General features: G+C 38.6%; 1 protein-coding gene across 5 annotated transcripts in view; it reads right to left on the reverse strand.

Annotated features, from left to right (window-relative positions):
* Positions 1-25,131, reverse strand: part of PKIB (cAMP-dependent protein kinase inhibitor beta) — a 102,901-nt gene that overhangs the window by 23,124 nt on the left and 54,646 nt on the right. Inside the window, exon 1 of one of the 5 annotated variants that reach the window (XM_067702233.1) lies at positions 24,244-24,361. The exons of the other annotated variants lie outside the window; for them this stretch is intronic. The gene's annotated coding sequence lies outside the window, so the exon portion shown is untranslated. Of the gene's footprint in view, positions 1-24,243; positions 24,362-25,131 lie in introns of those variants that run through there. 5 annotated transcript variants of the gene reach the window in all.

A 25,131-nucleotide genomic window follows, 5' to 3' on the forward strand; every position in this document is an offset into this window, starting at 1 on the left:
ATACAAATACTCACAAAGGAGCTCCCAAAAGGGGGATGAACCATTGTCCCACACATAGTGCAAGGCCCTGCCACTTCCATTAAATTTCTGAAAGTTACTTGGTAAATTGAAGGTTCTCTGACATTGTCATGAAACAGGTATTGACCCTCTCAGCAACCACAAGGTCAGTACAAATTCAACAACTTTTAGCCCCTTTTAGGTTCTGGAGGCAACATATTCCTCATTTACAAATTTTACTTAATGTCTTTGATGCTGTTTCTTCTAAATGAGCCTACCTCAAAGGGGACTCCTTCCAAAAAAGGCTCTAGAAATCTGTCCAAATTGAAATCAACAAGCACTCTAGTTTGCGCCCTCAGAGCCCTCTTTACTGTAGCTATAGCAACCTCCTCTCTTGCCTCCTGGAGTCTCTGGACCACCTATGAAGGTTGTAAGTTGCCCATGGACTTCTGACGCAAGAAACTGCCCTTCTCAGCCTGGCACTATACACCATCAGGATAGCCACATACTGGCCTCTTCTGGAAATAGAGGCTATCACAAACCTTGAGCCTGCAACCCTCTGTGCCCAGCTACCCACTATGCCTTGAGTTATCCAAGCAGCACTTCAACAGCTTGAGGCATGGCTCCTGAGCCTTCCTTGCTACAAGATGGAGTCACACCTGGGCCTTCTGGCACATTTCCTCTGTTGGAGGGGGTGGCCTCCCCTGTTCTCAGTCCCTTCACTAATACCCCTATGCTAGAAGAGATCACCCCTATCCCAGAGTCCTCTGATACCTGGGGAGCCTTTTGGGGATCAACTGAATGGACAGAAATGGAAGTCTCTACACTTTACTAATGCTGGTGCCACCATGATAAATGATGGAGCTCGGAGAAGAGCTACTCCTTCTCATCATTTAACCAAAATGTCCCTGATAAAAGATAGGACCCAAGAGTCAGTACAACTGGCACACTTCAGGCAATCGACATTTGATGCCATCTATACATTTTTACAAGTTCTTAGGCCATGACCTAAGAGTTGCCCCCTTTGGGGTAAAGAACTCCAGGAATCTCTTGCTCCACAGTTACTCAGAATAAATCAAGGTAACAGATTACATATACTAAGGCCACGATACAAGTCCTCTGCAGGATGCTCTGTATCCTCTTTGGAGTTCTAGATACTACCAAGAGTGACCAAGACACTCATTTCACTTCCAGAATACACAGTGCTGGGCTCTTGAAGAAGACATTCAGTCAAACTTCCACCTCCCCTGGGGCCCCAGGCAGTCAGCTCCAGGCAGCTGGTGAAATTGAAAGCCTTCATGGGTTTCTTAAAGAATTCCTATTCGTCACAAAGTGGAAAATTCTTGCTCACCTCCTGGAGATACCTACTCCTTACACCAATGCCACACGGACCTCTCAATTGCCTTTATTGATTGCAAATGGGGACACCTCTAAAGTTCCTGGTCAGGTGCCTACTTTGTTCCCTAAAAGTCTCAGTCATCACCAAGGTTTAAACTGATGTCAAGGGATCAAGGGGTCACTTGTGGCACAAAACCAAAAATTAAGGATTAGTATAATGTGGTGCCTTGACATTTGATAAAATAGGTCTCGAATGGCCTAACCCAAGTTCCCTTTCCCACTCAGTTCCCATGGGTAACATCCCCTAGCCAAACACCCTCCTTATTAAAGGCATCAGGCACAATTCCTGCTCATCTCCGAGTAGCAGAATTATTCAAACAAGCCAATCATATCCTCCCACAGGGACCAAGAAGCACCCCACCCTTACTACTGCAAAGCCTGCCTCTCACAGCCCTGGCTGTTCACTTTGTTCCCAAGTGTATCCCCTGTGTGGCCCTGCATGGTGTCCTCTTCCCCAGGCTGTGAGTATATATGATGAATAAACTGCTGTCCATTTCATCTGATCTCGCCTGTCCAGTGCCAGGTGTCATGTATTTAGCCATCCCCATAACCCTAGGGTGGGAATCCCTCTTTCACCAATGGGGTAAACAGGAGTCAATTTAAATACCCTACCACCAATACCACTTTCCTTTCCCTCTTGCAAGGGAACGGTAAGTATAAGGAGGACAAGGCATCAGGTTCATGTACGTTTTGTGCCCATGCTGACCCTCACTGAGTTGCAGCTTGTCCTGTTTCATCACTGTACACTGGGATCTACTGCTGCTGTCTCAGGTACAACTATAACCTCAACTAGAGGTAAGTGCAGCTGTATGCTCTTTGTTCCAACCTCAGAATATTTAGGGTCCATGGCCTATTTAAAGCACTCTGTGTTCTTCTTGAGGTCATTTCAGTCTCTCCTGCACCCCTCTGAGGGCGTGGGAACTCCATGAAGCAGCACTCAGGCCCATCTGCTGAAGCTCACCATTGCTTCTCTTTCTAAGGTTATACAGGATATGGAACTTCTTTAAAATGCTCAGTTTCCCTGGGAATTAAGACCTAGTCCTTTCTACACTTGGATTTCCTAACCCCATTCAAATTTCTACTGCTTAAGCCTCCTCTGGCTCAACTCAGTGAGTCCTGGGCACCATCCCAAAGACTCAGACATTGCCTAGGGTCTCCTCACATCTTGAATTCTTCTCCTACCAGCTAGTTAGTGATTCCCTTCCCTCCCAGAAATACCAAAAGGAACTCTTATGTCATCATATACTCTCTCTCACTCTAAGGTCTGTTCTCTGTTCTCTAGTCTCAGATGGCTCAAAAAAAGCTTTTGCTCTCAAAAAGTCAAGTTATTTTCTAGAGATAACTTTGACTTGCAAAACTTTGCTCTTTGTTTTCATTTTAAAAAGCTAATCAAAAAGTTAAGCGAACTTTTAACCTAGATAATGTATATGACTCCTCAGTGAATAGTGTCTATAGAAAGCATTAAAGGAAGTAGAAAGGAGTAAAGAAACCTTAGTTGATAATTAAAATAATTATCATCTATATGCATTTAAAACAGCTACTCTTAGTAGAGTCCTTACTTAGCAAGGTAGTGAATTGCTTCATATACATTATTTTATTTAATCCTTATAACAAACATCAGAGATACAGAAGGGGGGAGGATTATCTCCATAATTCAAATGAGACAACTGAAATTTTGTCTTCCAAATATTAGGAACTGTCTCTAAATTACGATCTAAAGCCCTGTTATGTGTGATTCCAAAACATGGTCTTTTAATTATTTCATTATATTGCTGCCCCTCTATTGGGCTGGCCAAAAAGTTCATTCATGTTTTCCTGTAACATCTTATGGAAAAACCCAAATGAACTTTTAGGCCACCCCAATAGAATCATAGGCCTTATAAATTTGGAAGAGATTAGAATAGAATAAAAATAACTAGAGTAATGAAGTTAGGGATCCAGGACCCACTTAAGAGCTCACCTACTATGCTACTACCATATGCATATTTTCTCTCCTTGATCAACATATTCTCCATAACATTAAACCAAACTCAAGACATTGTTCAATTCATGTGTTATGAAACTTTAACTCAATTTTGAATCATAAAAATGAAGATCATGTGATTGAAATAACATACACAAGTTTGAGTAAAAATTACTTCTTGTTTTCTTTATACTTCTTATTAACTATTACATAATATACCTACATAGTATAATTATATAACCTGTGAACACACACATTCAGATGCCTTAAAATCCTTTTACAGAATAACATGGAAGCAAATTCCTATTGCTTATGGTGTAATTTCATCTATAACTTAATTATTGTTATGTTTAGTTGTGTTAGTTTTACCTCGCAACTTTTCTTCCATGTCACAACAATTAGCAGAATTCACTGAAAATAGTAAAAGGTCAATATAAATGTTTGCTTAAAGATTCTAAGATTTTGGGGAGACCTTCAAGATGGCAGAAGAGTAAGATGCGGTCCTGCCCACCAGAAAGACAAGATCCAGGCTCATCCACCAGAACACAGGCACAAGTCCTCTAAATGGATTAAATGCTACAAACAAAAGACATAGACTAGCTGAATGGATACAAAAACAAGACCCATACATATGCTGTATACAAGAGACCCAATTCAGGCCTAGGGACACATACAGACTGAAAGTAAGGGGATGGAAAAAGATATTCCATGCAAATGGAAATCAAAAGAAAGCTGGAGTAGCAATTCACATATCAGACAAAATAGACTTTAAAATAAAGACTATTACAAGAGACAAAGAAGGACACTACATAACGATCAAGGGATCAATTCAAGAAGAAGATGTAACAATTGTAAATATTTATGCACCCAACATAGGAGCACCTCAGTACATAAGGCAAATACTAACAGCCATAAAAGGGGAAATCGACAGTAACACAATAACTAGTAGGGGACTTTAACACCCTAGTTTCACCAATGGACAGATAATCCAAAATGAAAATAAATATGGAAACATATGCTTTAAACGATACATTAAACAACATGGACTTAATTGATATTTATAGGACATTCCATCCAAAAACAACAGAATACACATTTTTCTCAAGTGCTCATGGAACATTCTCCAGGATAGATCATATCTTGGGGCACAAATCAAGCCTTGGTAAAGTTAAGAAAATTGAAATTGTATCAAGTATCTTTTCCAACCACAAGGCTATGAGACTAGATATCAATTACAGGGATAAAATCTATAAAAAATATAAACACATGGAGGCTAAATAATACAGTACTTAACAACCAAGAGATCATTGAAGAAATCAAAGAGGAAATTAAAAAAATACCTAGAAACAAATGACAATTAAAACACGACAACCCAAAATCTATGGGATGTAGCAAAAGCAGTTCTAAGAGGGAACTTTATAGCAATACAATCCTACCTCAAGAAACATTTCAAATAAACAATCTAACCTTACACCTAAAGCAATTAGAGAAAGAACAAAAAAACCCAAAGTTAGCAGAAGGAAAGAATTCATAAAGATCAGAACAGAAATAAATGAAAAAGAAATGAAGGAAACAATAGCAAAGATCAATAAAACTAAAGGCTGGTTCTTTGAGAAGATAAACAAAATTGATAAACCATTAGCCAGACTCATCAAGAAAAAAAGGGAGAAGACTCAAATCAATAGAATTAGAAATGAAAAAGGAGAAGTAACAACTGACCCTGCAGAAATACAAAGGATCATGAGAGATTACTACAAGCAACTATATGCCAATAAAATGGACAACCTGGAAGAAATGGATAAATTCTTAGAAAGGCACAACCCTCCGAGACTGAACCAGGAAGAAATAGAAAATATAAACAGACCAATCACAAGCACTGAAATTGAGACTGTGATTAAAAATCTTCCAACAAACAAAAACCCAGGACCAGATGGCTTCACAGGCGAATTCTATCAAACATTTAGGGAAGAGCTAACACCTATCCTTCTCAACCTCTTCCAAAACACAGCAGAGGGAGGAACACTCCCAAACTCATTCTATGGGACCACCATCACCCTGATACCAAAACCAGACAAAGATGTCACAAAGAAAGAAAACTAGAGTCCAATATCACTGATGAACATAGATGCAAAAATCCTCAACAAAATACTAGCAAACAGAATCCAACAGCACATTAAAAGGATCATACACCATGATCAAGTGGGGTTTATCCCAGGAATGCAAGGGTTCTTCAATATACACAAATCAATCAATGTGATACAACATATTAACAAACTGAAGGATAAAAACCACATGATCATCTCAATAGATGCAGAAAAAGCTTTTGACAGAATTCAACACCCATTTATGATGGGTGGGAGGGAGACGCAAGAGGGAGGAGATATGGGGATATATGTATATGTATATGTATAGCCGATTCACTTTGTTACAAAGCAGAAACTAACACAGCACTGTAAAGCAATTATACTCCAATAAAGATGTTAAAAAAAAATTTTAAAAAAACGATTCTAAGATTTTTTTTTGGTTTAATTTTAGACAAATTTTTGCTGTACTTTTTCTTTTCATATTTTAACCAAAAACTGCAAAGAAGTTTGCACTTTATGCAAAGACATTTTCTGATTACTTAGAGAAGACCCCAAAGAATGTAGCAAAGGAAACCCACTATTACATTCCATAGGGGTAACTGACAGTTGACTGCACTGTATTTACCAGATCTTTTAGTCACCTTTATACATTTTTAATTTTTCATTTTATACAAATAAACATGCATTTTACTGTAAAATTCTGAACTCTACCCTTGAAAGCTGTAATTATGATTTGGTGACCTTCTCCCAGCCGCCCTAGCTGTATACACCTTGGCCTGAATACTTTTAGCTCAGTAACTACTAAATGATCAAGCACTCTGCTTCATCCATCTGCTCTAACAGTGACCTCTTTTGAATTTTTTTTTATGAGGTTTGGATATTTCTTTTTATAGCTTTGCCAATGTAATCATATTACATTCTGACACCAGGCAGTGTAACTTAATTCTTCTTTGTATGAGCCACTCCACAGAGAAGAACTAGATTTTTCACCTTAACGCTTGATTAACTTGTGGGAAAAAGCAGGCAAAAAACATGAGGTCTCTGGGAAAACTGTTAGCTTGCCTATGCCTGGAGACTAACACGGTGAATTTAAAGCAAATTAGCGCTTAAGATTAAAAAAAAATTCTAATGGGGGAGAGCGGGAGAAATAGAGGAAGAGAGGGTGGGTAAAAAGCCTATTTACCTAAAATTAATCTTATGCCAGATGAACTAGAGCAGTGTTTCCCAAACCTGCCTGCTCAGAAGACTCACATGGGAAGTTTGTTAAAAATACAGGTTCCCAGTGCCTTCCCTAGAACCTTGAATCCTGTGTGTTTGACACCATATGTATTGCAAACACTCTGGAAGATTCTTACTCCCACACAAGTCTGAGAATAACTGAACTGGAGTAAAGGTTAGGTCAGATTCTTCTCCATCTTTCTCTAATAATACACTGAAAAAAATCTATAAATGATGTTGCTTCAGGGTCTAAGAGTATGTATCACCCAAAAGGATGGACTGTTTACTGGTGGTTTTAGCAAAGTATACCAACACATGCACACAGCTTTGGAGATCTACACATCCAATCTTCGACCTTATTAAAATTACCTTGTAGTAAATTAAAAATTAAATTATAAAACTAACTTTGTCCCGACTTGCTCTATCAGGACACATACTGATGGCCTTGGTTACATCAGTCATCCCCTGGGCAGGCTCTTTCACCTTTTACTCCGATAACCAACCCTGAAGTTCACCACTAAACTAGTTTAATATGGTTTTCGCTAAATGTTCTATGTTGGTGACTTGTTTTACTCGCAGAAGATCACACCTCTAGGGTGGCAAGAACAAATGGGGTCCAAGTGTGGACAGTGGCTAGTAGGCGTTCAATGAGTGCTTTTTGGGTTAACTTAACATCGATCTAACTGTGCAGTCCACCTCATCTGCAGATCCTGTCTGTGCAGATAGGAAGCTTACGTTACTGAATTTGATAAAAGTGCTCTGTGTTGGCATTTTAAGCATTGCTGCTTTAAACCCTAGGCTGGCAGTGTTCCTGAGCCAAGAAAGACCTTTCGAGTCATCCTGCCACTTTGATCCATTTCACATCAGATTTTTATTGTTATCCTTTGACATTTGATTAAGGATAATGGTGACTTTTAGTAGAGAAAAATTCCCCCAAATTCATCATAATTAAAATAACTGAAGAAAACACTACAAAGCTGACTCTGTTTGTAATGATCTGAAGAGTAGAATAATTACAGAAAATTCTCAAAGATCCTCACTAGCAGGGGTAAAGTGAAGCGAAAAGGAAGCATGGATAAATACATGGATACATTAAAAATAGCAGAAAGAACTACTCACCAAAGCTTGTTGACCCTGGAGAGTCATTTTGAGAGGTCAGAACATCCTGGATGATATTGACTAAAATATCTCTTTCAGTCTCTCAAAGAGATTGTAAAAAAAATGGACTAAGAAAAAGTCAAGATTGAAGAAGATCTCATTTAATTCAACTATATTTGGGAGGAGCATCATTTATAGATGTGCACCTCCTGAATAAAAAAGATCATAAGTAATGTTTTGAAATGTGGTCAATGTAAAACAGCTGTTTATAATAGGACAAATGAACACATCTTGGAGTACAATTTTATTACAACAATATATCTAACCTCTGGTCAACTGCAGACTCTTCCAGACCAAATGCTTTGCACCCTTCACTGTCTTCCTTCATCCATTTCCTCTTGTTCTCCTCCCCAGGCCCTGCTCCTGCTATAGACCTTCCAATGTCCTCTTCCCCTTCATCCTACCCAAACCAGCTTTTGGAAAATATTTACTTAATTTTTTCACAGGAACATGATCTATGTGTGGCTCCCTACAAGGAAAACTCCAAAGTCTCCGACCAAAGAAGCAAACTGTCAATTGTGGCACTTCCAGAAATTAGCTAATGGAAGAGGAGTGGTATTTGGGAAAGACAGGGCAAAGACTTTCCTGAATTCTCAGCATTTTATCTTCCGCCTGTTTGTAAGGTTGGTGGGGGTGTTGGAGTCTAATCTGTGCTCTTGGTACCACAAATTGCATGACGTTGGACAGATTCTTTAACCTCTTTGAGGCTTAGTTTTCCTAGTCCCTGTCATGCAATGTTTCTTCAACGACTAAAGTACGCCCTTATTTTTCATTTGCAGTGTAGGCAGGAGAACTTAGATTCTTACAGTTTTATTTCTAGTAATTAAGTAGCTTTCAGTTGTTACCTCTTTCACTCCTCTTACCTTACACACTTAAACCCACATAAACGTCCCAATCATTTAACAAAAATAGGCAGGAAAGAAAGGGGAAAGCAGTGATTAAAGCTATTCTAATTCATTTATAAAATTTTAAAGGCCAATTTGTTTCACTTTTAAGACCTCTGGACTAGGTGTATTTGTTGCAATAACCCCCAAAACTTGGAATTTTCTGAGCTAGATGGATAAATTTTACTAAAAAAATTTTACTTCTACTGAAAAGTGTGAGCTTAAAGAAAAATCCATCCAGAATGTATATGACAGCTCTAGTTTCATTTGAACTACGAGTGCTCTGGTTCATGTTACTCATGTGTCACCAGGCAACTGTCCCTGAGTCTTTCAGTCTCAGGGGTGTTGACTCTTAAATTCCAAGCTACATACTCCACCCGAGTACTGAGGTTTCTGAAAATCTCAAAACTTTGCACGCTGGGGTGTGCAGGACAGTGACAATATATAATCATACTTCATAGGGTACGGAGAGTGAAGTGTTCTGGCATTTTCAGAAGCCCCTATCACAGGTGTGGAAACAATGAAAACAATACAAGTGTTCATAGGTTTGGGGGTTTTTTTGTTTCCTTGTTTGTTCTTTACCTACTTGTGTTATGTCACTTTCCACAGCAAAACCTCTCTGAAGCATGGATAGAAAGCAGAAGTACCTATCATCTGTTAACTTGAATAGTCTTCATATTTTAAAGTATTTTAATTGCCAAGATTAAAATTTGAAACCTGTTTCCCAGTAACTTCTAAATCAGGAGGCTTTCTGTAGTCTGAAACACTATGTTTCTTTGATGTACTTTTAATTTAAGATAAGTTAGCCCTGTCAAAGCAGAATATTTTCGCTATTTTTTCCCCACAGGCATTTGTTCAACTGAGGCCAAGCAGAATGGCCATTTTGCTGCTGCATTCTATGCATGAGGTAAACTCTTTTGAGCTTAAGAGTGTTCTCTTTCTTTTAATCCTTTCTATAACCTGCCTCCAGATTTATCTGAGAAACTTATGTTGAGTCATTCTCATCTCTATTTTTCATATCCATAGTAGTAATTATAACTGTAAATAGAATTTTTAGTATTCTTAAAACTGCACTTTTAAAATATTAGCTGCAATCTGGCTGTCTCTCCCTTTAATTTATTCCAGTGGTAACTTCCATTTTTAAAATTAAGGGTAATATGTAAACATGTGATTCATTTTCTAATTCTATCACCATCTATAACTGGGGGCAAGTGACTAACTTCTCATAACACATTTTTAATGACCTGTGAAGTTCAGTAGCTGGGTGAAGATTAATAAGTATGTTTTCCAAATTTAAAAATATATAGAAATATTTCAATAGGCTAATTTAAAAACTTGAAATGTAGCATTTTACACGAGACTCATGAGTCTCAATGTGACCTTAACCACAGCATACCTAATCTAGTTTCTTTTTCCTATTTTACAAATTAATGGAATTGATGCAGAGTCAAACGAATCAATGCCATTACAGACTGTCAAGAGAAACCAAAAAATGACAATGTATAAGTAACTTGGAAATATCTGAGAATTTGGGGGCTAGAAGGAACTCCGGTCATCAGCAAATTAATAAACAAAAATTAAGCAAACAGACAAACAAACAAACAAAAAGCAACCCTGAATTCAAAGATGAGGAAGAGACCAGATTGCAGATATGACGGAGATCTGGTTAATTTCAGAATCAAGTCTAGACATCATGTCACTGGACATCTGGGCCAGTACTTATCCCACAATAATGACGGTTTCTAATTTTTTCAAGGATAAAAACTACTTTTTAACATCATATCACTAGTGGATATGGTGGGTGTAATCTGTAAGGGGAAAAGGCCCAGCCTCTCGGGTGTGTGCAGCCCTTCTGCTACCGCACTCGATGAAGGTCAGGCCTTCCTGTGGTTAGGGGAAGGTTTCTGCTTGTAAAGTCTATTAGGGAAGCATATGTCCATATCGTGACCTTGAGCCTTGCTTAGAAGTGATTTCTGCGTTCTTCTAAGGCTTTATGAAAAAAATAAAAGCATTCACCTCCTTGACTGGAAAGCCCTCTTGCTTGAGAGTGGACTGTTGGGATGGAAGGAGGCTTAGTTAAATGAGAATTCCAGTTTGGAATGATGAGATTCAGGTCCTAACAGTTACTTACTGTTGTAATTTAAAAGTTGTATTCATTGGGGTATGAATTGCATAAATGCCAAAAATATAACGATCATAACATATACTGATTTCTCTATGTGTAGGGAGAGGGATTCTAGCCTAGATTCCAGGGAGGCAGAACAAGACTGAAGAACCTTGCCTGTGGAAGGTGGGCAGAAACCTGAAACAAGGTGGTCGGCTGGATACTAAGGAGAGAGCCAACCAGTAGTGGGCCCCGGAGAATGGGCACAATGAATGGACTTGTGTAGTAATGATGTTGAATATCTAATTCTAGGTTTCTTTTTTCTGCACTATAATTCTCTCATATTATCCTCAAGTCTTTGGTAAAGTTTACTATGCACTACAACCATCTTAGTGATATCTCTGCTTTGGGCAACAAAGGGAGTACCCTGGGGACAGTCTAAGATGACATAGACTAGAGAGAGTTGCAACAGCATCAAAAAGCTTTAGGAGACAGCAGGGAATGGTGAGCAGGGAGACCAGAGCACCAGACCAGAAAAAGTGACAGCTAGCACCCAGGGTAGATTCATAGACTCTGAGGATTCTAAGAAATAGTAGGTGTGGGGAAAACAAACAAACAGAACAGATTGTACCTCCTGGAGTGTGGAAGCTACGACTATGTTTATTGAGGTTTAATAGCAAGATGACTCCTCAAAGTTGAAGAACCTACACTTTTTAGATATCTGTTGATTGAGAAAACATTTAACAGTTGAAAAGGTACTATAAAATAAACATTTTAAAGAAATTAACCCTTATTTTTATAACAATAATCTATATACATTTGAAAAATGTTAGTATATATGATATGTGACAGTATTTATTCAGACACAGATGCATGGCTTTGTGGACCCCCTTGACTAATTCTATAGAATTCTAGGGGATCAGGATATTCATTGTTGGCAAACACTGGACTGTATCATAAATCATGGCCCTAATGGCCAGCACCCGTCTCCTGTAACAACCATAATTTTAATCACTAACTTGTCAGCCTTCTTCTACCTACCTTTAATTCCGCCCTTCTTCCATGTGGAATTATAGGCTATTTAAAAGTTAAAAAAAAATGTTTAACACTTGGGTAATCTAAGTCCCTCAGATAGCTCTCAGAGATCGAAAGGCTAGGTAACCATGATTGTCAATGTTCAGTAGACAATTCCAGAGGGTCTCAGCAATATATGGGTAGAACAGAATGCAAAAATCTCTCATGCTAGATTCCATCCCACAGTCCCATCATTTGTTCAGCCCAGAGTCCTGGGAGCCTATTTTGAGTACTGACAGCCCACCTCCAGTTTCGGGCTGTGGGCTTACACATTAATGGCATCCTTGCCTTATCCAAGCGTCATTTGTTACAGTATGATAGTCACATGACAGAGAATCATTCTTGAGGGGAAAAAAATAAGATATCACTCCTGAAAACTCTAAATTATTTTCAGCAAGGTTGGGATGGAAAGTCTCAATTAGCAAGTGCAATAAAGATGTGACATTTAAAAACAAATTATAACACATTTCCATCCTTCATTGGAATACTGAATGATGACATATTGTTCTTTTATAGTTGCCATTTCCAAGTTTTAATTGCCTTGGTTTAATTGGTTGTATCCAAAGAAATGTCAATTCGGTAATTACCCCTATGCTATTGGAATCACCTTCATTTAACGAGCAAAGGAAAACTGACTTCTGAAAGGGAAAAACAATTAAAATATAATACCGGGGAAATACTGTATCATTGAGGTATTAAAAAATAATATTGTATAAGACTGAAACTCAGTTTATTCACAGGAATCAAAAAAATGTTCTTTTTAAATTCGAAACAGTAATATACCAAATACATAATCAAACATAAATTAGTTAATACAGAATCATGTTCATTCATTTATAAATTTATTAATTCACTTAGAAAATATCTACTGAGTGCCAATGATATGCCTGGCAAGAATTATATAACTACTTTCATGGAATCTAATGGGTGAGAAAAAAATAATCAACACAAATCCGTGTATGAATACAAACTGTGGTAAGTCGTAGATGAAAAATTATGTGGACTTATGTGAGTGTATCAGAACCTGACGCATTGATAATACGAGCTGAGATATGGACAAAAGGAACATCTGGTATAGAGGTAGAAAGAGAGTATTTCAAGCACAACAGAAGAGCACAGCACATTTCAGGAACTGAAGGAAGGCCAGTGTGGCCCAAACGCAGAGAAGAAGGTAAGAAATGGCACAAGATGGAGTAGCTCACTTAACAGGGGCTACATGATTGAGGCGTGTTAAAGATTGGGTCTACTATTCTAAAAGTACTGGGAAGCCACTGAAGTCTTTTAAGCAATAGTGTGACAATCAAAATTGAATTCTTAGATCACTTTGGCTACAGCAAATGGAATAGACTGAGAAAGAAGAATGGATTCAAGAGATAAGTTTGGAGGCAGCTGCAGTATTCCAAGTGAGACATAATAAATTAGAAGGTAGAGTTTACGCCTTCGATTTAACAATCCCTAAAGTCTACAGTTATTTGTATTCTACAAGTGACCTATTTTCAAAGAATTAAATGTGTCGGAGCTAAAAGGAAAGCAGAGTGATAGAATAGAAGGTATGTGTGCTTTAGAAGGAACTACAGCTGGCTTAGCATTCTGGTCTGAACTTTTCGCTCCACTCCTTGTTAGCTGAGGGATGTTATGTGAGGCATTAAGCTCTCTGAGCCTCAGCTCCCACATCTTCTGAGTGCACATATAATACCTCCCACAGTTGAGAAGATTAAGTGGGACAATGTGTGTGATGTTCTCAGCATGGAAGGCCAGTTAACACTGAAGAGCCCAGGACACATCAGCGGGTCTCATCCCCTCCTATTACAGATCTTCATCTTCCTTTTGAAACTTGTTCCTCCTCCTGTGTTTTCTTTCTCAGTGAATAGCACTATAATCCATCCAGTTGCACAAGTCAGAAACCCAGCAGGCATCCTTTCCCCTCACCTTCCATGATAATCAAGTCATACAAAGTCTATTCTCTAAATAGCTCTTGAACCAATGGACTGACTGCTCTGCTCCTTCACTACCCTAGTTAAGGGTACCAGCCTCTCTAGATTAGATGATCCTCTTCACTCATTACCCTGCCTCCATTTTGTTGTCCCCTAGTCCATTCTTTACACTAGCCAAGCAAATATCACTATCTCAGTTCTCTGACTACTCCCCTTATGCCAAGAAAACGTCATCCAGTTCCTTAGCATGGCTAACAACACGTCCCTGATCTACACTCCGCCTACTTCCCATCCTCACCTCTTGCCACTCCTCCCCCCACCTTAGGTCTGGCAGGTGAAAGAAACTGCTCCCCATTTAGGATATGTAGCTCCCAGACGTACTCCCTTCATCTCCACATTCAGGCCACCGGCTGGAGCACTCTCCCTCCAAAGCTTCTCTTGTTTAGGTCAACAACTACTCAACACTGAGCCTCAGCTCAGAAAAAAAAAAGTGTCTGGGAGGCACTTTTGCTCCACTTGACTGTATCCCAAGTATGTTGGACAGCCTATAACATGAATTTCATTATTTGAATGAATTGAACAAGCGGTCAAGTGAGGTCTAAGGAGTCTGATTGGATTGGCCAAGGTTACATAGGTTAGGGGTTACTGTGAGGAGAAGATCCAGGTCTTCGGCCACATGTTGCAGTGTCCCCTTCTCTCCATCATGCTGACATTTTGCCTTATTAATCTCAATTGCACTGGCTCTCCTCATTAAGCCTTTGAAACATTCTCTTCACGTGGTTGCAACATATTGCTCATTTATACTGAGGCTTATAGTTTTTGCACTCAAAACAGACCAATGTCCCCTCCTTCCAAAAGCCTTCCTGGACTCCCCTAAGAAGTGGTAGCCGTGGCTCGTGTGACACTCTCAAGCATTCCTGTAGCATTTTTATACTGCTCTCCCTCCCTGTGATACTGTGAATTCTTCCGAAACTAGGACCATGCTGGCTTCATTTTACATCTCTGATACCCAAGACTGTTCTTGGGACAGAGTAGTGGTACTTGACATTTGTTGATTGTAATGGCTCTTCAGAGCTGAACAGTATCCAAATAAGGGCAACTAAAGTGATGTAAGGAATGCCAGGGGGAAAAAATGATGCAAGAATAAGAAGACAGACTAAGATGATGATGGCTCTGCTATATAGAGATAGGGAGTTTGAGAAAAGGCACAGACGGCTCTGGCTAAGAGGAAGAATCGAGAAGGTGATTGAGAAGATGATGCCACTGCTGGAACAGGCTTCCTCTCCTAGTGAGAACCTTCAGTCCCTCAGAGACCTTACTGCTTCTTTTTATTCAGGACAGAGAACTGGAGCCAGAAAAGAAGAAGCTCTCACTTTCAGACAGCTGGAAAGGTAAGTAAGAAAGCTGAGTCACAGAGCACTTTCTATGCCTGCTGGGAAGCCTACAGCCAACACTAGAGAAACTGGTTTCATAGGTGTTGCAGGTTCCTGAAATGGCAGAATCATAGTCAGCCGATTGTGATGGAAATAGAACTGAGCTGGGGGCAGAAATCCAAGTGTTGGTCCTAGTCTTGCCCATAGCCTTGGGCAAAGCTCTGAGCCTCATTTTCCTCCTCTGTGAAACATAAGAGGTTTGAACTAGATGGTCTCCTATAGTGCTTTCTCATGCAGGGATTCTCTGATGTACGGGCTCAGCACTTGGATTTACTTAATGCAGCTATACAACCAAGGGTAAGAAGACTGCTGATCTGGGTAATGCATGCAAATGCAGACATGCAACCTCATCCTTTTCACTCCTGTAACTTGATGTGGACTAGCTGAAGCACGTATCCACAACGGTATTTCCTCGTTCATACACAGTAAGCACAGTCAAAAGCTTTATGAATAAAAAATTAGAGATACGGTAAGGCTGTAGAGCAGTGGTTCGCAAATATCAAAATCAGTGTGGTAACTTTTGGAAAACAAGTTCCAACGCCTTGCACCAGATATGCCAAATCAGAACCTTCAAGATGGAACCCTAGGAATGTTTTTTACAAAGCTCTCATGTGATTTTGATGATCAACTAGTTTGGGGCTCATTTATAAAGTAAAATTAGTGTTTCTCAAAGCGTATCTAAGATGCTTATTTAAAATATCTGGGGGGCTTCCCTGGTGGCGCAGTGGTTGAGAGTCCACCTGCCGATGCAGGGGACACGGGTTCGTGCCCCGGTCCGGGAAGATCCCACATGCCGCGGAGCGGCTGGGCTCGTGAGCCATGGCCGCTGAGCCTGCGCGTCCGGAGCCTGTGCTCTGCAATGGGAGAGGCCACAGCAGTGAGAGGCCCGCGTACCGCAAAAAAAAAAAAAAAAAAAAAAAAAAAGAGTTCAGTACAACCTTTTAATTAAACAATTTGCTGAGATCTTATCTGAGGAAGCAAGTTAGAAATATGTCTCAGTTCCTGTTGGTTGGTTTTTTAGCTAAATCACAAATGTTAATGTCATTATAATAATCATAGATTAGGCAAGATATAATGACTAGTACCTACTAAGCAACAATATTTAAGGGACATCCTAGAATCATAAAATGATCCAAGGTAGTCATCATTTCTAGTCAACAACCTTCAAAACAAATATTTATTGTTGAGAAGCCCAGAAGTATGCTGTCCAAGGTCTCACCCAGCTGGTGAGGAGCCCACCCAGCTCCAGACCTTAGTTACCTGACTCTGCTTCATTAATCTGTCTTTATACCACGGGCCCTAGACTGTGTGCCCTTCAACTCAGTAGGCCGACTGTTTGCTTCAGTGCTAGAACAGGACTACATTAGACCTGAAATATATTTCAGAGAATACAATATAAAATGCTATTACTACAGACAGATTTTTTAGGACAAAGCTTTTTTTCACCCTCATTAGTTCTTCTCAATTCGTCTAATAAAATATGTTTGTGAAAAGATGTGCTTGTCTTGATCTCTTGCTAAACTGAAATAGGAAATGTCTCCTAGAGTCCCCATTCTTGAGTTGACCAGTTTTGGGTATAGCACAATAATAGGCATTTCATAAATATGATGAAACCAAATGGACCATAGCTATTATGAGATCTAGCTTTGATTTTTTTAAAAAAATTCACTAAAAGCATTAATGGAAAAGACCAAGTTATCCAAAGCCATATAACTTTTAACAGAATTCAAATTTTTCCCTTTTCCTGTTTTCATACCCTACTCTTTTTCTCTTCCTTCCCATTGATGTTATAGACTCTCTAAAATATGTGAACACACAGATATTTTCACAAAGGGAAAAAAGGAAAATGACATCAAGAAAGAGAAATTGCAAGAAAATAACTTAAACATTCACTAGCTGTAGATAGATTTGGTGAAGGCTTTCTGACTGAGGATTTGGTTGGTTTTGTTTTTTGAAGGGTGAGTTTTGTGTCTGTTTTGCTCTCATTCAAATTTTGCATGCCAACTCAGATTGTGTTGCTATATCCTGTCAAGTGTTTTATTGTGGAAGTCATTTCTTCCACAAAATCAATATCTAATTTCCTAAATAAAGAAAAAAATACTTACAAATCTCTGATTAAAATATGCTGCTATTTCTAAGTCAGGTTTAGCAAGAAATTTTGATAAATCTTTTTTTCCTGTAAATTAAAAAAAAAAAACTATGAAGAACCAGAAAAGGTAAAAATTAATTTAGATGATCAAATTTTAATCATTTTGTCTTTTTTAAACTTAAAACTGGTAAACATCATGACTTGCTTGACTTCCTTCAGAAAAGCAGAGCCTCCAATTCTACAATAAAATTTTCTATTAAAAGTTAAGTGGCTTCATTTCAAATAACAAGTGTTAGTACCTAGGACTGCCAGCTACAAAATGCAATGAATAATTACTGCATCAGTGCTATCAGGGATTAATGTCAAGTTAAGAAAGTCATCACATAAAAATAACCGTCCATTACAGCAAACATTTGTAGTCACAGAAAATGACTGTAAAAAATATTTGGCATAACTACACCTTTATTTGGCAAAACATACTGCACTTTGGGGATATGACTGTAGAGAATCTTTTACATCTTTCCCAGGTGCCTTGAAGCGCTGTACCAGTATTCCTAATACCCACGTGGAGACCACATGGAAGAAATCCAAGCATCTTGCTCCCAGAAATGAAGATAAACTATGTACATATAATTCTTCTTTACAGATTGGGCCCTGTATCTCAGGGCTGAGCATCTGACCCAAGAAAGGTGAAAAATAACAGGAGTATAAACCACAGGTATTTACATCAGCCACTGATAGCAACAGGGCACTTTGCAAATACCCTCCACCACACTCTCACTGCCCTAGCTCGGCCTGCCGTTCACTCTTACTGGAGCTTTGCAACAACATCCCAAATGACTTTCTTCTATGCATTCTTGCTTCCTGCAAATCCATTCTTTACAAAGATGTCAGGTGGAATTATTTCAAAGTAACTCTGCCCATGAGCATTCTGTGATTAACTAATCCTTCACAGGCTTCCCATCACCTACAGGATCAAGTCCAAGCCCCCTCACAGTGTACATGATGCCCTCCAGAAGTTGGCCCCAATCTACCTCTCCTTCATTTTCACCCATGCCAGATCTGGGCTAGTCCTAAAGCTCTGCAGTCACACCTTGCCTAAGCCCCCTGTGCCTTGTTTATAGTGCCCTGCTGGCTGAGGTTCTTTGCCCTCAATCCCCTCCCCATCCTCTGGTTAACACATATTCATCCACTCAGGGTTCATTTGTACGCCCCTTTCTCAGAAGACTTCTCTGCCCCCTTGGACGAGGCAGGTTCCCTCCTCTGTGCTCGAAAACACTCTGGCCTATCTCTATTGTTGAACTTATCACCTATATTATTAATTTCTGATTAGTGCCTGCCTCTCACCTCCCACCTCACACAAGTTTTTTAAAGCCTTTTGAGGGTATAGACTGTGACTCATTCATCTTGCACATGGTAGGAGGGATGCAATAAATATCTGTTGAATGTCAAGGTTTGTGAGGTGCTTTTCAGACTCAGAGTTGCTTGAATGCATACTTATCACTGTGGAAGAATTTTAAAACCAAAGCAGACATCTTTTAACCGCGTTCCTCTACCCAGCTTCCTATATGGTTTTCACTGTTCCTCTCACTGTGTATCTGAGACCATTTCCCTTCAAATGAGTCCTATTTGTTTAGACTGAATAAAGGAACTGAGAAGAGGAATTGAAAAATAAATGAACAAATGATCTTATGGGAAGTAGTAACAAAGTTAAAATTTATAAGCTTCAAAATTTATGTAACATAATGCAAATATGCACCCCTAAAAGAGCAAGATTAAGAAAAATACTTCTGTAGTCCTAATTTTTCAAACATTTGCATACGGCTCTTGGCAATGATCTAGTAGAAACTGTAAACAGGAATCCAGTTTAAAGTCAGTTAGATAAAACTAAACACTGTTATTTGTCTTTAAAATGCATATTTTTAAAAATCTCTATAATTTTATACTTTTTCCAGGATTAAATTTGGTTTTATTTTACAAATTTCCACCTATCTCTGCCCATTGTACTAGAACCAAAGAAAGAAAGAAATAGAAGAGTGACATAGTTATTTTTCCCTCTCCACTTCTTTGCAGCTGCAGCTTATGTTACATTCAAATATACTCATGCAATGGACTTTAAAAATAATATCCACTTGAATTTTTGATTCCTCATATACATCAAAATTCAGATTTATGGAGGATATGCTAAACACAAATACGCTAAATATTAAGAGACTGAGTCTCTACTTATCCTTTAAATTATCAATTATCAAAAACTTTACTAACAAAAGAGAAGTAATTCCTGAAAAGGTTTTAAGAACAGTGGCATGCCCTTAACAACAAGCACAACAAGTTGTTTTGAGCACACATCTCTTATTTATGAATATTTATTTTTATAAATTATAAGTATCACTCTTCTAATGACTAGTATAATTTATATGTTATATTATCATTATCATGTATGTTAAATACATTAACAGAAATGTAAAATAAGATAAGAATACTGTAAATATAACTAGGTGTTCTACTATGTTCTTCCTGAACTTCCAGATTGGATGCAGAATTTATAAGACATTGCTACTACACAAGATTTAATTCTCTCTCCATTATCTCTTGGAACTACAGTTAAATAGCAATTATACATATAACATATACTGGCTAAGAGATTCCCAAGGGGAGAAGGCCAATGGTCTCAGCAAAGGCTATTATAGGCTTTGCAAGGGGAGCAGATCTAGATATGAGTGGTTCAGCAGAAATTCATCATATTAGAAACACATGCACACACAGGGTTGTGAATTAGCAGAGATTTTGAAAATCGGCTAGTTCAGTGATTTTCAAACTATTAAAAAAATTTTTTTTTTCCCAAATGAACTCTTTAGCAGGTGGCCAATATATAAGACAGATATAAGCTGAAGGGCTCTGGCTAATGCAGCTTCAGTCTCTACCCACTCTCTCTCCTTCCTCCTCTCCTCTCCCTCCAGGAGTGCAGTTTGAAAATTACTTGACAACATTGTCATTTTAGAGATAAGGCTACCAAGCTGAAGATGGAACAAGAGAGACCATTTTAGGACAATGTAATAGATAAAGTAGCTGAAATGATTAGTCCTGGACACTTGGCTATACTCCCTTTAGATGCCCCTGTCCTGTCTTCATGAACTGGCTTCCCTGCACATTCCCTATCTGATCTCATTTGCAAATATAAATTTTTAAAGTATGATCTGGTAAGATTTAAGGTATTTTTGCTTCTAGAGTTTGGTAAAATGATGAATACTTATTTTTTTCCTTGAAATATATATTTTCTAACTTGAAAGTTTTCATGACTCAAGCAGTCAGCCATGTCAATATGCAAAAATCTGCATAAAGAAGAAGGATCCAGTGCACTTTCATACACAAGATTTCAGGGGGTCCTGCAACCTCAAAAATCAAGATAAATAATAGTTAAAGCAATAGGTTTTTAAAAATCAAAATTAGTGCAAAAGATCTATGATGAAAAACATCAAATTTTAAAATAAAGATCTTATTCTGCACTTATACAACTTGGCCTCACGTACCTCTGGACCTGGCGCTGGACCTGGTCTGGGAACTTCTTTGAAAAAATGAAGTACAAACATAAAAATGATGTCTGGTTAGTTGTATTAAGTAAATGTCTGCCTCTATAATACCTAGGATTGTAGAAGAAGGAAATGTTGTTTGGAGGAAAGCCCAGTCAAGGTGTGCTCTGCAATATAGACCTTACACCTCAGTCTGTAGGACTCAAGATAAAGTTAAGTTGTTTGAGAACAAATAAGCATCTAGAGAACTACAGCACATGAGGTAATACTCAGTCCATGGTTGCACTGAGCTAGTTTACAATTTCAATGAGTTACTAAATATAGTTATAGCTGCTTCAAGGGGCATTATTTTCCACTTTTGTTTTTAAAGGCAAATCATAGTTCTAAAATGTGTAAAGACCTGAACATTCAAAATGTCAGTTGAACTTCATCTGATTCCTAAAAGCAAATCGACCACTTCAACTGCAAGACCCAGTTTTAAAAGGCTGTCTCCTTAAGACGCATTTAATCTCTCAAGCATTATAAAGATGAAAACAACCATCAAAAGATGAATCACTGTGACATGAGAGAGCACAGACATTCGTGAGGATGTTTTCTATCCATAGAACTCAAATGAACTAGCTTAGGAAAACAAATGACTCTATGCCTGACACAGAGTAGGCACTCAACACATATTTACTGGATAAATGAAGAATGAATGAAAGTTGAAAAAAGATTAGAAGCAGGTAAAATAGGACCAGATTATAAAGAACTTTGAAACAGAGACTTTATGCTGTAGGCTTCTAAGCTGAGGTTTAACAAGACAAAAAAAAAAAGTGGCTCTTTAAAATAAAGAATGGGGGCTTCCCTGGTGGCGCAGTGGTTGAGAGTCTGCCTGCCGATGCAGGGGACACGGGTTCGTGCCCCAGTCCGGGAAGATCCCACATGCCATGAAGCGACTAGGCCCGTGAGCCATGGCCGCTGAGCCTGCGCATCCGGCGTCTGTGCTCCGCAACGGGAGAGGCCACAACAGTGAGGCGCCCGCGTACTCCAAAAAAAATAAAATAAATTAAAAAAATACATAAAATAAAATAAAGAATGGGTGAGTTGATAATAAGCAAACAGTAAATCCAGCTGCAAGTCTCTAGAAGTAATCTTGGCATTGGCAATAAAGGCCCACCAAAGGGGAAGACAGTAAAATTGGATTAAGGAAGGTGTGGCAGAGACTGCTAGTTGGGCTCCCAATAGCTCTTCTCGCCTTCCTCTCTAAGAAATAGAAAGTTTAGATGGGTACATAGCTAAGGACCACATTGCCAAGCCTCTCATGCTGCTAGATATGGCCATGCAAATGGATTTTCTCATTTAAACATGAGCTATGAGCAGAAGTGATGTATGCAGTTCTAGGTTATACTCTAAAAGAGAGGGGAGTGTGGCCCCTCCCTCTTCTCTTCCCCTTTCTGAAAACTGGACTGTATCTGTGTGGCGATATTCACCACGTGAACAAGGAAACCATTTTGGGGATGACGAAGCAACAAGATGGAAGGAGCCTGTATCCCTAACATGGTTAAGCCATTATACCACCTCAGTACCATCTACCTGGGCTGTAATAAGACAGAACTAAACCTCCATTGTGTTTAATCCACTATTATTTGGGGACTTTATTATAACTGCCAAACCGATATCTTAACTAATTCAGATGAATTAAAAAAACATTTCAAAATGGAAAAATCCATGGAATGTGGTAATAGGCTAAGGTGAACGAAGGAGGGCAATGAGCTGAAACAACTGCAAGGTTTTACGTTTAGGGAACTGGATCACAGAATCACTAACAAAATAACAGATGAGAAGGAGAGCTAGTAAGTTTAGATGCTGGCAATCTTGCCAAGGGGACAGCAGAGTAAGTAACTGGAACTATGGGCCTGGAACTCAGACAAGAGGAGAAAATTAAAAATGGAAATTTCAGCAATTTTGTATAGTATATAGAGTTGACAAGATGAGAATTGATAGAATCTCAGACTAAAAGAGATCAGAGTGTGTCAATGAATAATAGCGTGTTCTCACAGGAGACAACAGAAGAAGCAGTAATCAGAAAAGGAAAAAAAATAACATTATTATCTTAATAAAGAGAAGGGTAATGATTGAAAACATGGAATAATAGAATTAACCTTGATCTTAGATGGCAAGCAAATTTAAAAGGAATGTGATGTGGTCAAAACTTCTTAAATCTGTTTAAAGGTATCATGAAAAATTAATCATTTCTTGAAATAGAAAAGCATTAATCAGAGTTCTGAACAGGTCAGGTCTCAATCATGCTTTAGTTTCAACTTAAACCTCCAGAGTTTCAAGAGTGCAAAGAACAAACGACACATATTTATTCTCTCCTTTTATCATTCTCATAAGAGAGGAAGCAATGAGGAGAAAGGAAAAAAGGAAAATGGAAGCAGAAGTGTTTTGCGACTGCCCTTTTCCTTTCTAGGAGGCTGATGTTTACGTGTAGAAATGACAAAACGAAACAGAAGGCTCCTCCCCAACTTTTATTAATTTACCTTCAAAGATGTAGTGGATCTAAATTGCACATTTAAACCTTAAAGTTCATCTAAGTTTGGCAACATGAAAGTCAACTGCTACTTATATGAAGCAAGAGCTTGGGAATGCAATCTGTATCACTTACCAGATGCATTCCAGTTACTGAAAGGTCACCAGTATTCCAAAATATTCAGGCACTGTTGTGGTACCACGCCCTCTAACAGTCCTTCCCCACTTGGCCTCGGCCATCCAACCAGAGGGTATTATTTAGGAAGGAGTCAAATCAAAGATTTCTGTTTTTTTTCATTCCACTGTCCACTTCACAATGATGAAGCTCACCATCGTAGCTTTTTCTTAAGATTATTTTCTCTCTACTTTAGCCTGAAGAATGTACATTTCAGCCACCCAAAAGACATCCGGGAAAACTCCAGGATTCTTTACCACTACATTTTCATTGCAACCAATCATACTAATTCACTTTGTATGAGAAACTGATATTCCCCTCCTCTCCTTTGATGAGATGTCTGTTAGTAATATTTTCCTCTGCTCATAGTGATTGTATTATCCATGGTCTTTAAAATGTTTTGGGGATAGTTTTGTCCTTGTTGTTTCTAGCATTATACTTGAGTTTCATAATCAGTCTTCTCAAGTTCTTAATACTGGCTTGAATTTTGGGATTCCACAGCCCCTCTTTTTGTTTCTTTTTTTTTTGTACATAATGACCAGACATTACTATTCATTCATCCAAGTAAATCAGAGTGGGAGGGCCTGCCCCCAAATGACCTCTCCCTTATAAATGGTTGCAAAATACCCAAACAAAGGTTGCTGTACATCACCAAATTAGCTTGCGGAAAAAATAGTTTTTTTCTTACCTTGAAGATGGTATCACGGAAGAGTGTATGTGTGTGTTCCACGGGTGGGGCAGGAGGGAGGATTGCCCTTCATAGGGCTTAGAATTCAATGTGGACAACTGCCTAGCCTCACTTCCATCGGTTCTGCCCAACCCCTCAGGCGTGGCTTATGTGGTTCTAAAATTCCTGGCATTTAACGCAAAATCTGAAAGCCACTCTGAGCATTCAGTAAAGCCCCTTTCTCCACCGTCTTACCATGTGTCATATAAAAACCACACCATAAAAGCACCAGACACATATTTATTCTAAACTACCCACTGTTTCATAATGTTTCTTTATAAAGCTTTAATAAAGGAAGTACCTTTAAAAAAAAAAAAAAAGGAAGTACCTTTTAAATTTCTCCAACAACACTAAACTTCTTAGCCTATATTACTTTCTTGCCTGTATTATAATCTTTAAACAGCAGAAAATCAACTCCTAAGCCTCACATGTGTTCCATATGACTTACGGTATTTTAATAGGTATGCCTGGGTCTAAAGAGAAAACTGTTAAGCATCACAGTTAACACGTAATTTTTATGTTAATAATAAAACAGTTAAAATTTTAAGTACTACATCCAATGTTGTGATATTCATACCAGCAGATTTAGATCTGGTATTCAAATATTTATGCTCACAAAAGAAAGCCGATGAAAACTCATATATGAAAGTGATATACCAACTCATTGGGAGGGAAGGGAGCAAACAACTGCTGAGTGCCCGTGATTTTCCAATTACATCTTAAACATTCTCTCACGGAATCCTTAAAAAAGCCCTCAGAGGTAAACATGAATACCATTGGATACCTGAGGAATTCCAAGATTATAACAAAGCCAGTGCCAAGCAGTGTCAGGATTTGAATCCACAAAGT

Source organism: Pseudorca crassidens, chromosome 13, assembly GCF_039906515.1.
Source record: "Pseudorca crassidens isolate mPseCra1 chromosome 13, mPseCra1.hap1, whole genome shotgun sequence".
Lineage (NCBI taxonomy): Eukaryota > Metazoa > Chordata > Mammalia > Artiodactyla > Delphinidae > Pseudorca > Pseudorca crassidens.